This window comes from Tympanuchus pallidicinctus, unplaced genomic scaffold (assembly GCF_026119805.1).
Source record: "Tympanuchus pallidicinctus isolate F22 unplaced genomic scaffold, pur_lepc_1.0 scaffold17, whole genome shotgun sequence".
Lineage (NCBI taxonomy): Eukaryota > Metazoa > Chordata > Aves > Galliformes > Phasianidae > Tympanuchus > Tympanuchus pallidicinctus.
The window spans coordinates 14,636,131-14,652,946 of NW_026294690.1; the positions used below are offsets into that span (position 1 = coordinate 14,636,131).

General features: G+C 41.0%; 1 protein-coding gene across 2 annotated transcripts in view; it reads left to right on the plus strand.

Annotated features, from left to right (window-relative positions):
• Positions 1-16,816, plus strand: part of TAFA1 (TAFA chemokine like family member 1) — a 292,708-nt gene that overhangs the window by 73,809 nt on the left and 202,083 nt on the right. For both annotated transcript variants that reach the window (XM_052679234.1, XM_052679235.1), the window contains exon 3: positions 14,923-15,019. The gene's annotated coding sequence lies outside the window, so the exon portion shown is untranslated. The remainder of the gene's footprint in view (positions 1-14,922; positions 15,020-16,816) is intronic.

Sequence of the window (16,816 nt, forward strand, 5' to 3'; positions counted from 1 at the left end):
TACATCACTGTCAGCTAAGACATTTTGCTGGGGAAGGAAGTGAAGTAAGCGGAGTAAACAGTTTTCCTCTGGAACTGAACTAGATCCTAGCCCTGGTTTCCAACTCCCATAACAGTAATTTAATACCTCTGAAGTCCCCAGAGAAAGCAGTGAAAAAGATCCGCCCAAAACATTTGACAGAAAGCTGATAGCATGGTACAGAAGCGTCAGTCAACCGGGCAGCGGGAAGCAGCAATTAGCTGTGCTCGAAACAAAGATTGGGTCTGTATCTGAGATATGTACTTTTCAGTTTCGCCAAACAGATTTTGAATGCTAAAAATATTGCTGCTAGTCAAGTTTTCATTTTAATAAAGAAGTATTGTATATTTTTTAACCAAGGAACAAAGACCAGTGCTCTAGACCCAGCGCCTGTCCTTGTAAACAAAGGTTTGTTTACAAGGAGTGATAAACAAACACTTTCTCAGGTTAATCATAAAGAATTGATTTTTTTTTTCAGTACAAACATCCCAAGCAACATCTCAACAGTGAACTGTTGGGGTCAGGCACGAGTGACATTCAGATCACCCAGCAGGCATCCTCCTGGCTCTCCCAACGACCACCCCTGCTGCCTGCAAGCAACCCTCAGTGATGGAAAGAATGGGGCCCACAGAGATGCAAGGGAGAAGGGTGCTTTTCCTTGTATAAATACCTATATAAATGCATATTTATTCCTTCAAAGGGGTTTAATGCTTTGCGTGCAGTTGTGAACAGCTTTAAAGCTTAGTGTTTCTAATGAGTTGCTTATTACTGTGGACCTTCAATTTGCCACACATTGAGCAGGCTATAAATATTGCTCCTCTATAAATTATTGATAAAATCAACCTCTTTTATCACTTTCTTGCCTGCTGTAAACTATTTTGAGCTTTATGTCCTACAGATGCTTTTAACCACTTCTGCTACTCTTGCACACACGAACCAAATATTTGCTTTTATGCTACGGTGGAAATGATTTTGCTGTGGCTACAGTAAATTTCCTCTGATTTTTTACAGTGGATACCAGTAACCAATACCAAAGTAGCTTTGTTATTGCCTAACAAAAGGCTAGCATGCTTTAGCTTTAAAAATCATATCTCTCCCATTGTTCTTTTCATCTCAGGCTTGTTTTCTTCTGTAGTTAATTATTTTCTAATAGACAAAATAAACCCCATTAGTACTAACAAGAGAGAGTCAGATTAAGGGCTCACAAAGGCTTGCATCTCAATGTTAACATTATTGTGTGAGCAGAAATTTATCAATTTGGAATTAAAAATTAATCACCAAAAGTGTTTTAGGAGCATGATTCACAGTCAAACCAAAATACCAGAGTGTTTATTTTATTCCATAGAGAAGACAGATGTCTTTATCTTAATTCTGTGGGAATTACGCTGGATAATAGAAAGGAGTGTGACTTTAACAAAGCTAAATTTGAACCATCACATGCGATCACTTTATCCCTTTCTATTTCTTTCTTCTTTGTGCCTTTCTCAGTGTGACATGACTCAGACAGAAATAGCAGGATAATGTCACAGATGTTCTTTTACACCAATCACCAGCTATTGCTTATCCAAATGATGTTTTAATACAAACACAGATCTACTCATTCTGTTTTATCACTGTCAAATTTTGTTTCAAATGGAATAAAAGAAGAGGTGTGAGCAGATGTGTCATTGACAGCTTGCTTCCTTTGCTGGGCTCCGTGGCAAGGCAGAGGATGTCAGTCACACCTGCATCTTTAGAATATCTAGTTCTGCACCTTTTTCACCCATTCTGGTGCTCCATGAGCTGTTAAGTCTGGCACAAATTGGCACAACTCTTGTTACTGTCCCAGCTGTGCTCTGGTAAAGCCCATGTGTTAGAGCAATTGCCAAAATTGGGTCAATGCAGGGAGCCTGCAGCTTCTGGGATGTCTGAGCCACCAGAGAAAGTGAATTTCTTGTTGGATGGAGGCATATCAAGCATATTGCTGTACAGAGGGATCTGGATAGGGAGGTTGGCTAGATCTGAGCAGGGTCCTGCTGAATTGGGTAGTTTATGTTTGTGGGAACCAGGCTGAGAGAAATCCCAGGGAAGAAACTGTGTTTGTACAATAACAGCAGAGGCCACAAAACACTGCGAAATAAATAAATTCATAAACATGAAGTGAAAAAAATACTCCCTCAATCACAGTTTTTATGTGATTTATGTCTTTAATTTATTTAAATCAGTGACCCTTCGAATGCAGACGCAAAATTAGAAGCTCAGCAAAAAATCCAATTGCCATAAGGAAATACCGAGCTGTTATTTTCTCCTCCTGTGGCTCACGCTCCATGTTGCATGGATTTATCTCAAAATGAAGCACAGCGAGGACTCATCCAGCTAGAGTGTTATTGGTCTGTGATTTGGGTACCAGGCTCAACACGCTCCCTGTCGCCCCCAGTCTTTTGTATTTGCTATTTGGTTTCAGATACATAAATCTGTAAGCATTTCATAGCAATTTTGTGACCAAATACATGCTCCATATTACTTAGGAGATTTTTCAGTAAGCCAGGAATGCGTCAGTGTCCCTGTATTAATCAGATGGTCATGGTTTCAAAGCTGCTGATATCCGTGTCACAGGGCCCAAAGGGGTCCACAAACAGCAAGTCTGCTCTGCAAGGAACTGAAACGAAGGGTTTTTTCCGTATTTTTTTTTCCCCATTGGTTACAGTGGGATTTGGTTCAAGCTCAATAAATTCAACAACAAGCACTGGATCTTCAGCTGGTGTAAATTTCACACGTTGCTACAAAAGCTGCCGCTGCCTTTCACGGTGGGAATTTTCCTGGTATCTTGGGTATACACATTTCACAAGTGATGAAGTTGAAGTGTCCACCTCTATAACTTTGAAAAAGATGCTTTGCTTATTTCCATGCTTTGCTGGTGTCCGCACTCAGAGAAGCAGTTTTCTGCTCCTTTTTACTGTCCTTGTTGTTGACTAGTAGAATTATTATTTGTGCAGACATTTTCCAGAAATACGTGACCAAATTGTGCCCGCAGCACAATGAGAAAAACATGTTCTATGTGTCAGGATGGGGCAAAAAAATGCACAGCATGAGATGTACTTGATTTTCTTTTAGGAAATTATAGTATTTTTAACAATCTGGCCCTCCCTGCCAAAATAATCCAACCCTCTTTCAATGTTTGCCAGGAAAGCTACACCGATATATCAGTCTTTAATTATAGAAAACTGTGTTTGAGAAAAAAGGGAACATTTAATTCTCTTTAAGACACTGATTTCTTTTGCAGTCTCTAGGAATTAAATCAACCTGCTGGCTCCGAAGTGGCCGCTTACTCAGAATACAGGTGGTGCAGGAAGAACTTGATGGGGTACAGTTTACCTATGGGAGTATGGTGCAAATGAAACTCTTCCATCAGTGACTGCCTTAACAGAGAGCCAACTCACCTTCACAGATTTGGAATTGTGCAAGCACACATCAGAAAAACTCTTTTATCTCGTATAGAATGGGGTTTGTTCAACTCATGAGCATATGCACTCCTTAGGAAGATATCTTTAGGGATTAGATTCTTTGAAGAGCAGCAAACACAAGTTGTGCTTTCTAAAGACATTTTACATTGTATGTAAAAATTCCTTCTGAAATTTGGCCATTTAAATTATTTTATAAGGGAGTTTCTTGGTTTGTTTGTTTTTATTCTTTATTGCCTCAGAAACTTTCCTGCATTTTCCTTCTGAAAGCGCAGTATTCCTAGGCTTTCTGACTGCCTGACCCAGCTCCACTGCCTGCTACCATCCTGCTGTGTGACAGCTCCTTCAGAGCTTTGATAGTGATGGACAACAAGCACGGCACCCAGCTGTTTCTCTAGGAGTGTTTCAGCTGCATTGAGATGCAGATTTGATCTGCTTTAGGCATGGACACTCACCACTTTTGTGTCTCATTGACAGAATCCCCTAACAGAGAGCTTGTGCCAGGGTTTTCAGGGCCCTTAGAAGACAAATAATGCCAGAATGACCACCAATGCAGCATATTATGAGAGAGAGGGACTCATGGTCTACTACTCATGGCAAAATCAAGCCCCACTCAGCCTTTCTAAAGCAAGTATGAGTCGGTAGGATGATTTTATACAAGGTCAACTCGTTACATTTTGCAGCTGTGACTTAATAGTAAAATTTCAGAAGCTGCTTTTACAATACCATCATCAAACTCAACTCCAAGAGGAGTCTCTAATCCTTTCCCAGCGTCATCTCCATTGATCTCAAAAGGAAACGCCCTCTTGCCATACTCCGTGGATTATGGAGCCCTCTAATGTCAGGAAGCTGCACTGGGTGAAATGTGTGAGCTCCACTGAAACATAGGATAGTTTATGAATGAAGGACATGTGTTATGTATGCTAGCCCTATAGGCACACTTTCAAATTGTACTCATGTTTACACTCTGAAAACCACTGACTCCGGTGGTATGGAATCAAGACAGAGCTCAGCACTGTATCTTTAGGAGACTCATTTTTCTACGGGAGATGTTCCTGCTGCAGCATTCACATACATTGCTATCAACTTCTGATTAGAAAATGAGGTAAATAAGCACTCTACATTGCATTACAGTTTTCTTCAGAATAGACACAAAGCTGATTTCTGGAAAAGGACAGTGAGTTAAAGTTAAAAATGAAATCTTTGCATTAAAGCTGCGCAAAATATGTGGTTTCCAAAGAAACCAACAATACAGAAAGAGAGCCATGTCACCGTGCTTCAAACATTGCCCACTTGCTAAAAGTCAAAGCTATGCTAACAATAAAGAGCTTAGCATGTAGCAATGAAGAAATCTGTATTAAAAGCATAAAAAGCTGCTCTAATTTTCCATGACCCTACATAAGCCTAGTAATACTCATTAGCGTCTAAATAAATTTATTAAACCTTCTCAGCATTGAGAAGATATGACTTCTTTTAATTCGGATTTGTTTGCAGCTAAAGCTTTCGAATGCTGTAACTTTCGTGGGAGTGACAATAACCTATACTTGAGGATTAAGTATATTGTATATATTGCACATTTAATCAAAGTCACTGATACTGTAATCTACCACCCTTCTCAAAGCAAGCAAATGGACAAATCTGTGTCCTTAGGTAAACAAGTTTGCCTGTGACAGCCGCATCCTGGATTTCATAATTAAGTGAAAAATTAGATGAACCCAAGTGAAGTTGTGAGTTGATGCAGCTGAATTATAACAACAAGGCCATTAATAGTTATTAATGATAACTGGGATAAACTGTCAGATATCATCCATGTGTAACTAGGTAGACATGAATGGATGATTAATAAATGTGTCCTAAAGAAAAGGAATCCTTGGCTGAGACTTCGGTGAACTTGCAAGCTGTGAGAGCAGATATAACAAAATGCAGAAACAGGTCGTTTGTTTTAATTTTGGATATACTCTATTTTAACGCAGACCCCAGCATCACACAGTGCAATGCCATAGAAACAGCAAAGTTACTGATTTTAGAAGTAAGTAACAATGAAACGTCCCTCCTGGCTCAGAAGCCTTTATTCACCCCTGACTAATTTCATTACGCTGCTCAAGCTGACATACTGATTAAAAGAAAGTCATTCCATTTACTGTTCCTTTTAATCATTAGGTAAACATAATAGGCAGCGCTGGGTACATCTGGTAAATACGGAGTAGATCAGTTATTGCTCCTCAGGTGCTGATAGTAGTATCACACTGGATTATCTCCCCTGTTATCAGCACCCCATTCTGCCATATAGTAACTTCTTGAAATTGCAGCGTTGTAAACAAGAGGCCTTTGGGTGTTTGCTTTCTCTTTTTCAAATATACATTACTGCTCGGTAATACCAGGATGGTTAAATTATCTGTACAGCTAAATGACTTTGAATTAGATTTTTTCCTTAACTACACCAATGCTCCGTATCCACTGATATCTATAGAACTGAGACACCCAATCTATTTATTTTGTTCTGTTGTAGTTCTATTCTGCACCCATTTCCAGGCTAAGGTGAATCTAACTGCTTGCAGAGCATACTCTCCTGGTGAAGGGCTGGCCCAGACTGCCCACATGGCCGCCCATCTGGTGACTGCCAAAGAGTCCTCACCTGAGTCACTGCTGTCACCCCTTCTGAAGCTTGACATGCTCAAATAACCTGCATGACACTGTTTTCAAGGCTGGTGAAGGCATTGCCACAGCAGGGTGGGACTTTCAGAGCACTGATACAGATCTAGTTCTTCTCAAGCCGTGGGAGCTTTACTTTATGGTTTACATGAGAGTGGAATTAGAGAGCACCTCTCTGAACCTCTTCTATGCAGAAAATTGCAGAACATATTTTAAACAATAGGAATGACATAGTGTAGATAGGCAAAGCCTAGCTGTGCCTCCTTCCTTTTACCCCTCTTTTGACCATGCAGAACCACTCCTTTTCTTGCCTTTGCCCTGTCAGTAACTGAACCTGCAAACTCAGGGACAACAGAATACGGAGATAGGAAGGCCTTATAGCAAGGCAGCAGTTTTCCCATCCTTTCCCTCAGCTCCACAGAAATATAGACCCATGCTATGGTGCCTTATAGGGTACCACACAGAGAGATACATGTCTAATTCCTGGTTAACTCCACTAACAAGGCTGTCCTGTCACTCTGCAGGAAACAGCCTTCAAATGTCCTTTAGGTAGAAGTCTCAAAAAGCTCCACATTTACAATTATTGTTTTTTTTTTCAGTCAGTTCCTGTCACATTTGTTATCACAATTACTATTATTGGCATTTTGGCCATAGCTGCTCACTCATTTTTCACAGAGTGAGGGTAAAATTGGAACCCAATTAATTTTTCCAGTTGTAGTCTCGCAACAAAAGAACCCAGAAGTTGTCACCAGCCTGCCCATTATTTTGTTTGCTGCACAGCTCTTTCCCTCCCGAGCAGTTGCATCAAGATGAGCTTATATCTGATGCCTTGTTGTCATTTCTCTCTGTTTCCTCTTTGCGAGACGCTGATGGCTCATTGCAGATTGGAGAAGGCTCCCGGCACGGCAGCTGTCTGGACAAGCTGCAGGAACAGGTTAGCAGGAATAAAACCTCCCCGAGACACAGGCTTAATACTGTTTGCATGGCTTTCACTCTTTGGCTTGCAATCACTCTCACATCAAAGAAGTGTTTTACGAGATCTTACATTCAGAGCGTTGTAGAGAAAAGTATTCGTTCCCTTCAGCTACTCCCAGGAACAACCTGACAACAGTTGGTACAGGGGAGGCGTTTTACCCTTCTGAGTCCCTTAAAGCAGCAACATCTTGCAAGACTGAAGTACAATTATAGATGCCACAATTTTTTTTACTATCATCCTCCTGGCTTGTCTATTCCAGTTTAATACACATGTCCTCACCGCTGTGATTTTCCATGGGCATAATTAATATTTTGCCTTCTGAATGCAGCAAGAGGCATTTGTTGGTCTGTTGAGAGGCTGAGCCAGAACGCACTGCTTCACTGTTGGTAAGATTTTAATATTCTCAGGGAACACTGATCTATTTGCTACAGTTTTGTTCAAATAACACATCAGTCAAAACCAATATCAGTCTTTTCACATGAATCTTTCCAATGTCCTTGTTTTAGGCGTGGATTTTCTTCAGTAGCTTTTTATTTACTTATTTGTGTATTATCAAGGACGTTGCAGATGGAGAAGAATAAAGTCAAGCAGGCAAACCTGCAGGCTGCTGAGAGGCTCTCATCCTAATAGCAATGTGCAGTGAGATGCAGAATCTGAGGATGAAAATCTGGCCATGAGCAATGACCAAACTCGCAGGCTCCAGGACATTTCCTCCAGTGGCTCTCTTATAAGAGCAGAGATTCACTTTTCTTTTTGTCTGAGTCTTGTTTCCAATTAATTCTTTATCAACACTTTCAACCTTACTAAGAACTTTATCCATTTTTTCTCTCCCCTGAAAGAATGATATTTCTTTAAGACTGACTGTGAATTGTACAGAAATATCCTGATTTAGGCAAAAGCTCTGCTGAACAATTTTCTCTTTTGGTTTTTGGTTTTGTTTTTTGTGTTGTTATTTTCTTGTTGTTGTTGTTGTTGTTTTTGGTTTTTTTCTATAAAGAAGACAGTAAGCACTGCTTTTATATCAGTGCTGACAAAACATAGCCTTCAGGCCCGTATCTGAGTCTCCTTTTGCTTGATTACTTACAGATTTTTCTCTTATCAGGTGAATAGTTTCATCATTTGATTTCATTGTTGGTTTCTTTCCAGGTGCCAAAAGTAGTGAGTATTTAAATATATATCTGAAGTGCAGCAGGAAATTGAAAATTGATTCTCTACAGCATTTATTTGAGTTGTGGTTCAAGTTCTTGCTTCAGGTTAGCGAGAGCAGAGCTAAAACAGTCTCAGTGGAATGCCAGCTAGGCAGACAGTCTGGAGTTGTTTTGGTGGCATCTTTGAAGAGAAATTCAGCAACTGCATTTTTTTAAAGAAGTTTCTTGTTTACTGTTGGCACTTCTAAATAAGCATGGAAGGTAAAAAGAGACCTAGAAGGATTCTGAATTACTTGTGTAATGTGCAGGCACCTTTCAGTGGAAGCAGAGGTGATAAGTTGGCAAATATGATTGATGATCAGATTACAACTCCTAATGGTTTTCTTTAGCTTAGTGCTGCGGAACGACTGCAGGTTCTGACACAGGTCAGAATTCTTTTGTTCGATTTCATACACAGAGACATGAAGCAAGTGTCTTCTGCCCAAAGCACTCACCTACAAACTGCAACAGGAGTTAGTCTGGTAAGGACAAAAAGCCAAGATGTCACAATACAGCACTCCATTAGTGAAGCCTGAACATCCAGCAGGCAGACAGACAGCTGTATGGCTGCTCCCACAAGCATCCATCCACTGCTAACCCATGTTGGAGTCTTGTGGCTCAGTCTCTGCCATGAAAGTGAATTTACTTTCCTTCAGCTTTCCAAACAATTCCCCAGGCTGCTAAGTACAGCTGCAGCACACGAGAGCGCTCCAGGAAGCTAAGTGCCTACAATGAAAGTAAGTGGCAAGACATAAAGTCATATTTACACTGATGTTTCCATCAATTTGATATACTAACAGCAATGTACTTACTCAAAATGGTAACCGTTGTCACTCTGAGTCTTATTTCAATGAGTGGTTGGAACTGCACTTGGGTGTCACACACTTTAGTGATGGTATTCACAGAAAACCAATGAAACTGGTCTTGAGTAAAACACTTGCAAGAACATGATTGTGAGTTAGACTATTCCCTGCCTCAGTTTGAGTTCTCTAGAGCAGCACCTCCAGTGGTGGCCCATAAAATGCTGCTCGGACTGCAGGACTGTGAGATGTGAGACAGCTCTAGCCACCTTTATACTCTAGCAGGAAAGAGAGTACAGTAATGATTCACTGTTACAGGCCAGTTCAATACAGATTGATTTGGGTTCTGTTCCTTTTTGTTTAGAATGTATTTCCACACAAATGAGTTTGATGCGTTCCAACTTCCTAAATAATAACTCCATCAAAATTTTGTAATAAATAATTTTAAATTGCCCTAAAAAATGTACTGGAATTAGAAACAAATCAGCAGATTCTCTGTTCAGCAGGAGCAATAAATCCTTTGACTATCACAGCGTACAGTGTTTACATTTGCCTAGGGGCTCTAAAACATTATGAGATGAAATGATTTTCCTGTTCCTTGGTGTCTGGCCGCCATAGAATTTAAGTGTTTCATGAATTTAATTGTGAAGAGAACAGTTTAACATTTTTCAGCCCCCTGTGGGAAGTGGAAGGAGGAGCCAGATGGATGTTAGGCTGCCTGGGAAATGATTCATATTTAAAGTCTAGCTATGGCGACTCTATCAGCTGAGATTGAGAAGGCCAGCAAATGACCCCAAATCCATTAAAGCAATGTAAACTGTCAGAAGGCAGTTTTGGTACTGTAAGTAGGGCCTAGCTTTCTACTCATGGTGAAATTTCATTCCAGGTTGCATAAATATCTTTATTTATGCAACATTAAGCTAATTTTCAGCATTTTCCTGAAAGTCTATTAGTCGCTTTCAGGCTCTCTGAAAGGTATCATACTTCATGGGGTGAGAATTCATCTGTCATACTTTGGAGAGAGAGTTTATGCCTCTAGCAGCCAAAAGCTTGTTAAAAAAGGGCTGCAGTCTTTTGCTGGAGCACAGATAGAAGAAACAAAAACTACCACTGTTGCTTAGATGTAAAATTAAATTTTTTTCACTGGAAAAGATTTTTCTGATTTACTCTCATTACTGGAACCAAAGGAAACATATAACCTAAGTCAGCCATTTCTATCTAATGAAGAAAACGAGGGATAATCACTGCAAACACTGGGGGAAAAAAAGCAGACCTACTAGGTAAGCTTCCTTTAAACACATGTTTATATTTTCATTCTCCAATCTCTGTTTTCTTACCTTGACCCTCTTTATTCATGTTTGTGTTTTGCAAGCAACATAGAAAGATTTCTGTGCCATTATGTATGCTCACTTGTTCTGGCTTCTCTACTTGCCGCACAGAATTCAGAGTGACATGAACAACAATTTGATGTACAGAGCCTACAATGCCAACAAAATGTAGTATTTTATTCAGAAGCAAATGACAACAAAATCTTTGAAAACCCAAAAAGAAGGTGAGGTAGTAAAAGGGATGTGTGGGAGAAGAGGAATATAAAAAAGGATCAAAGCGGATAAATTTCAGCTAGCAAGTGATAACATACTCCTCAGTTTCCTAGAGTTAAATTTGTAGCTTCCACTATATTTTAGTGACAGATCCCGTGTAGCACACTTAACCAAAATTGTCCCTTATAAATTTGTTTCCAAACAACAAAAAAAATAGAATTTAATATCATCTTATAAATTTTACAATTGTACTTGGGAGTGAAGCAAAATCAGCTGTCAGATGAAGAGTTCTATTGACAGTTTCAGTGAAGAACAAAATCAGTGGAGTATAATGTTAATAATTCCTTCTTTGCTATGATAATTCAATCCCAGCATTCTGCACTGTGACACGCATGGCTTGCTTTGTTCATGATGTGATGTTACACACGTTAATTCTTTGGGCACAGTGGTCTTCCTTTGCCACTAACACCACACATGCTTTTTACTGTATACATGCACTGAAAACGAGTGCTTCAAAGCTTCCTGATCAGCCCCACACCGCTCCACATGCATACCAAATGACGTGGAGACAAATGAATTTGCTTCCAGGGACACAATTGCATGAAGCTTTTCTTTGGTTCATTAAAACGACTGCCTGGATACCCGCTCAATAAATGTTCTTTATCACTGAAAATTAGCAGTGATGTGAATGTGTCTCTTGAACTTCATTACTACAGTCGAGGTTACGAAAGGCACAGGCTGAGTGTTGGGAATTGGAAGAAATAAAAGAGTAAATCTGAAAACAGAACAGACTGGAGGCTGGAGCACTACTGCATCTCTCTTAGGGTGGAACTGCGCATTAGCAGATGGCAGCCTAAAAACAATATGTGCTGAGAGAGCTTGAGATGTATGGCAAGATTTTCAACACCTACACAAACGTTCAAAAGAGTATTGTCTGTCAGGAGTGGTGTAACAATTTACAAGTTGCTTTTGTGTGGATTTCTGAAGCTATTATCTACATAGGATCAGCTAGGAAACGTTGGAGGCAAATTCAAGGCAAATTTTTGCAGAATGGAATACGATAACTAGTCACAATATTAATCCATATGTTTTGATGTGAGTATTGTAAAACTCACGCAAAGCAGCCCAGGTCCTTCCTATTGGCAGATCATGTAGCTAGGTTGTTTGTGCGAGGCAGCAGAAAATTGCAACTGAAGAGCAAATCGTGATCTTGCCATCTGCCTGGAAGGAATTATTATATAGGGTTGGCTGTCAATCAACCAACCTGTTTTGAAGCAAAAGCAGAACAGTATATGATTTTTTCCACGTTCATTTCATGCACTAATTTCGTATCTGGCAGCTCTTCTTTTCCAGCAGCCGTTCAGCACGCAGGGCTCTGGCCGCAGCACTCTGCCCAGCCCTGCAAACAAGTAGATGAGCTGTGGAAGTGAATGCCTGGAGCATTTTTCTTAAATAATGGCAAGGCTGGTGGCAGTGACAGGGAGTTAAATCTTAAGGTATTGCGTTCTTCCAAGTGATGGCATCAGGGATCCGTTGGCTCCTGTATATCACATAGTCGTGTTGAATCTCACTTTTTTTGTTCCATTGGAAGAATTTTCCCCAACTTCTTGTTTCTACCTCTTTAAGGGAGACTTTTGTGTTACTTTCCAATGTTGTTTTTTTTTTTCTTCTCAGTTTTACCATTTCTTTACCTTTTTCTTTCCCTCACCTCCCTCCCTGCCTGCTTTATCTTTTCAAGGCTGCTGTATCACACAATAGTTTACTTAATTATAATCAGAATTGCTTTATAGAACACCTCTAATCCATGGTGCTCCAAGCATGCCAAAATAGGGGTTTGGAAGCCACACCTGCAAAACCCAGGACACGTTTTAAGAAATAAAGTGAAATATATTTTAAGATCACATTGTGAACCCATTATAAGAGCTGGCTTACAGGATGCAGGCAGCAAAGAACCTTCTCAAATTGCTAACTGTTTTCTGCCATCGGTTTACTTTGTGGTGAAGTGGAAGAAATACACAAGTTTGCAAACTATCTGTTTGGCTAAATGCCTTGGTTCAGCACAAGAGCTGGTACTCCCTCTGCAGCTGAGACCAATGCAGAGTAAATTGACTTTTAAGTGCTATTTTCAGAGTAGCACCTGCAGTTACGGAGCTCAGAAGTGATAGGATGAAGAGTAGAACTGGCTCTTTGAATTTGTCTTTTGTATATGTACTTTGTTTGTGAACTGAGCTCTTTCTGAGGGTGGGTTCTGAGCTGGGCAAAGATGAGCATTCCATGTACACTGGGGCACACAGGGATGGGACCTGGAGGCATCTCAGAGCAGAAAAGGGCATTGAGCTCATAGACAGACTGGCTTCATTTTGGCGTTCCCTATCACACAGCACAACCACCCTGGCACACTTTCCAATTCACCCATGTTATCACAGGGTTTTATTCTATCTGAAGAAATTTTGTGTGGTGGTTTTGTGTTTGTTTGTTTTTTTGTTTTGTTTTTTTTTGGAGCTGTTAGAGCACCTGGACCTTGTGCCAGGCAGTGGCCATTAGCAGCAGAGGTGTTTGGGCTTACAAAGCTCCTCTGCCCCAGCTGGGGTGCAGCTGCTGGGAGGGAGGGCTGAGCTGATGAGTTTGCTTCAGGGCTGAGGTAAAGAAACACGCTCACGAATTTATAGAAAGAAATTTCCGAGTTAGGGGGAGTCAGAAATGACACCTAAACCAGCTTGAGAGCTCAGACCTCTGTATTTTAAGGTTGGTAATCTAGGTTTCTGGGGCTGGAGGAACAAGTTCTGGGTACTGCTGAAGATGTGTGCTTTTAGCTTTTGTGATGAGCTGGGAAAGATCTTTCTCACCCCTGTGATCTTCTGGGAGGAACTGGAGGTGACCAGGGATGGGCCATGTGCTCAGCATGGTACCTGGCTGCCTCTCCTGCTGCCCTCCCTGGGCTCAGTGGTCTCTCTTGGTGCAGCTGGGTCTGGGACATTGGAGACCTATTGTTTGTTAAGCTTTATTTAAAGCTAGCAATGTAGTGAAGCTGAAGGGAACAAAAGCACCCTGGTGACCATGGCTGAACTCTCCGTGCTCTTTGCCTACCAGTGTATAGCAATTGCTTTGTTCTGGTTGAATTGCTTTTATTTATGTTGTGAATTTAGAAGTTACTTACACCTTCGTGTAAAACTCGACTTTTAAGCAGTTAAAGTAAGCCCTAAACTTGTGCTTGGAGACTGCTATTTGATCTCTTGAAGCTGACTAACCTGCTACCAACTGTCTTCTATGACTACAGATGCACTAATTTTCAGTTCATGTACCCTGGCCCCTGATTTGGCTGCTGTATCTGGATCTTCATGGAATGTTCTAGTTGGTCTGGAAGGGAACAAGCAGGCTAATTCTAGAAAGAGTTCTTTCCTAGCAATTGGTTATTTCAATAGTACTTCATTTAATGGACGCATCTGGCTAATGTAAGAATGCATGATCTTGAGTTTATGCCATGAAGACATCGATGAGAGGAAGAGATTCTGAATGTTTCAGATTAATATGATCTCGGTAGCTGGTAAAAAATAAAAATATTGTTACTTGACAGGATCAGCATGATCAGCATCTCTCTAGGGCTGCTTTAACTTAGATTTTGTTACTGGGTTATTTGTTTTTTTTTTTTTCTTTCTTGAAATTTTCTGAACTGAAACAAAAGAACTTATCTCATTATAAGGCAATTATGTTCACCTCCCACAGTGTGATGAGACTGATCATGTTTTTGTGGTTGTGTTTATAATATATGCTACTGATATTTTGTTGCTTATTGATAACGTACTACATAGTTAATTCCTCTTAAATACTGATCTCATTGGCTAAAGGCAAGTTATGGATAAGCATAGCAGAAATGCAAAGTCATGGACAGTGATTGAGCACCTGGTGGGAAGGCAGGGCCAACCCAGGGGAGCTCAGCTGCGTGCAATGTCCCTGAGTGATGGAAGGGGAGGAGTCAGGTTCCACCCCTTCCCAGACCTCATTTAAGGGTTGGTAGTGGAGATGAGGGAGTTGCTTGCTGTAGGTCCCTGCATTCCTGAGGCTTTCTAAAGGTAAGCAGCTTCTTTATTTTTGCACCTATAGTTGTTGCGTTTGAGTAAATCCTCACTTGCTGCAGCTTGGAGCCTTACTGCTCTGCTGTCATTGCAGTGCTTTCCATTGTGTTATGGTAAGGGTTTTGATTTTGGTGCGTTGTTCTTTATACTTTAAAAATAACTGGAGTGCAGGCTTCTTGATATAAATTTCCTTGACAAAGGTAGATTCACTTCTTTTTTTTGTTTTTTATTTTAGGCAGGCACAAGACGTAAGAAGCAGAATCTTTGCCTTCCAAGCATAGGAACTGTGAAAACTAGGCCTTTTCTTAACAAGGAAGAGTGGTACCTTAAAGGTAGGCTGAGAAAAACAACTGTGAGAGTGTTCCTTTTGTGCTCTGCTCTCAGTTCTTCTCCCCCTTCCATTGATACTTGCACTGGATTTTTAATTCTTTGTTGTTTTTCATTGAAAGTGACTTACAGTGTTTCTGTATTTGCTTTCTAATGGCTCCAGCTGTGTCATCTTGTTGGTTGAATCTTTTCTTTGTGTGTCGGAGGGGCTGAAAAACAGTTTCTACTAAGCAAGGCTGCTATGGCTGAGGAACAAGGAGGGGTGATAGAAGGATAAGGTACAGACATTGTGGGAAGGAGCCACCAGGTATTCCTATACCTAGCAGAGCTTCTCCATTGAGCGTTATGCCCTGATCTTACTGTATCCTTGAGCAGACCCCTATGCCAACATAGGTGGATTGGGAACAGGGCAGAATTCCTGGCACGCTGTATGTGATGTGCTATAATAACCATGTCAACTAGTTCCTGAGCCCATGCAGGTAATGGTTTCCTGCATATGCTGCTGTTCAGTTCTGTTTCTGCAGGCTTTGGGTGTCTGCAGTCTCATTGTTTGGCCAGTAGAGGCTGTGGTCACGGCCAGGCAAATCACCAAACCTTTATTTGATGCTCTTCCTTCATGAAAAAGAGTGTAGTTTTCTAGCTGAGATTTTTATGCTCAGCATGGAGACGCATGGGCAAAATCACTGCATCTTCTTTTCACTGGAAAAGCTAAAAGAGAAGAAAACCTGTCAATACAGACTAAATAATTTAATACTATTGCAGAAGACATGAGAAGGAAATGCATTCAGTTCAGACATCGAGGTTAGGCCCCTCACAAAAAAAGAATTAAGGTGGTAGGGACTTAAAAAGAAAAGTGCCTGGACAAAGTGGGGAGATGAGGTTTTTTGGGGGGCATACAGAAAGTACTGGAAAGGAAGTGAAGCACCACTGTGAGCATCTGACTGCAAAGAGTGTGCATGTAACATCAAACATTGCTGCAAGCACTTGTGTGTGTTAAACAGAACTTATTAACATCTGTTTTCTTGGCAAAGCTGCGTCCGCAGATGAGTTTTAGGAAATCCCTAGGTCTCACCCCTCCCTGCAAGGATCCCGCTTTAGTATTTGTGCTCCCTGTTCTCGTGTGGGAGAAGCCAAGACCCAGAAATGCCCTGGATGAGGATTGCTTCTTCACTGTTTCTACTCAGTGCTCATGGCTGCCATTCAGACTATTACATATATGCATACTGATCATCATGTGCTCAATTGTTGCTTCTTCACGTGGGCAGGCTTTCCTTGGAAGCTGCCGTGGTGATGAGGTGGGATAGGAAAGCTTCTGCTCTGTTGAATTTTTAAAGATAACTTCCATAAATGTTGTGGACATGAGAAAATAGTCTGCAATTGTCCTTCTAGTGGAGATAAGATGAAATGTACTGTTAGACTGCCTTGGCTCACCTGGAGTAGGAACATGTAGGTACCCATGAGCTGCAATGTGCACTACTTGTCACCCGGGCAGCAGATGACACTTAGTTTGGTGTATGGGAAAGAGCTTTGTAGGGTGGGTGGAAGCAGCTGGGTGAGATGGAGAACACAATCTGTGAAAACCAAAGCTTTATTGTCCCAGAAGCACTAGAACTAATGAGCTTTGCATTTCAAAGGTGCTGAGCCTTCTTTGAACCCTGTAAAATACATTCCTGAGGTTTGTTGTGTTAAATCTCTACATGGAGCAAAGGCGTATGTGGGGGAGGAGAGGAGCAGAGATGGCAGCATGTGAAAGTAGAGGCCAGAGGCCCCTGTTTGGGTGCCAGTCCCAATCTGCTGTCTGC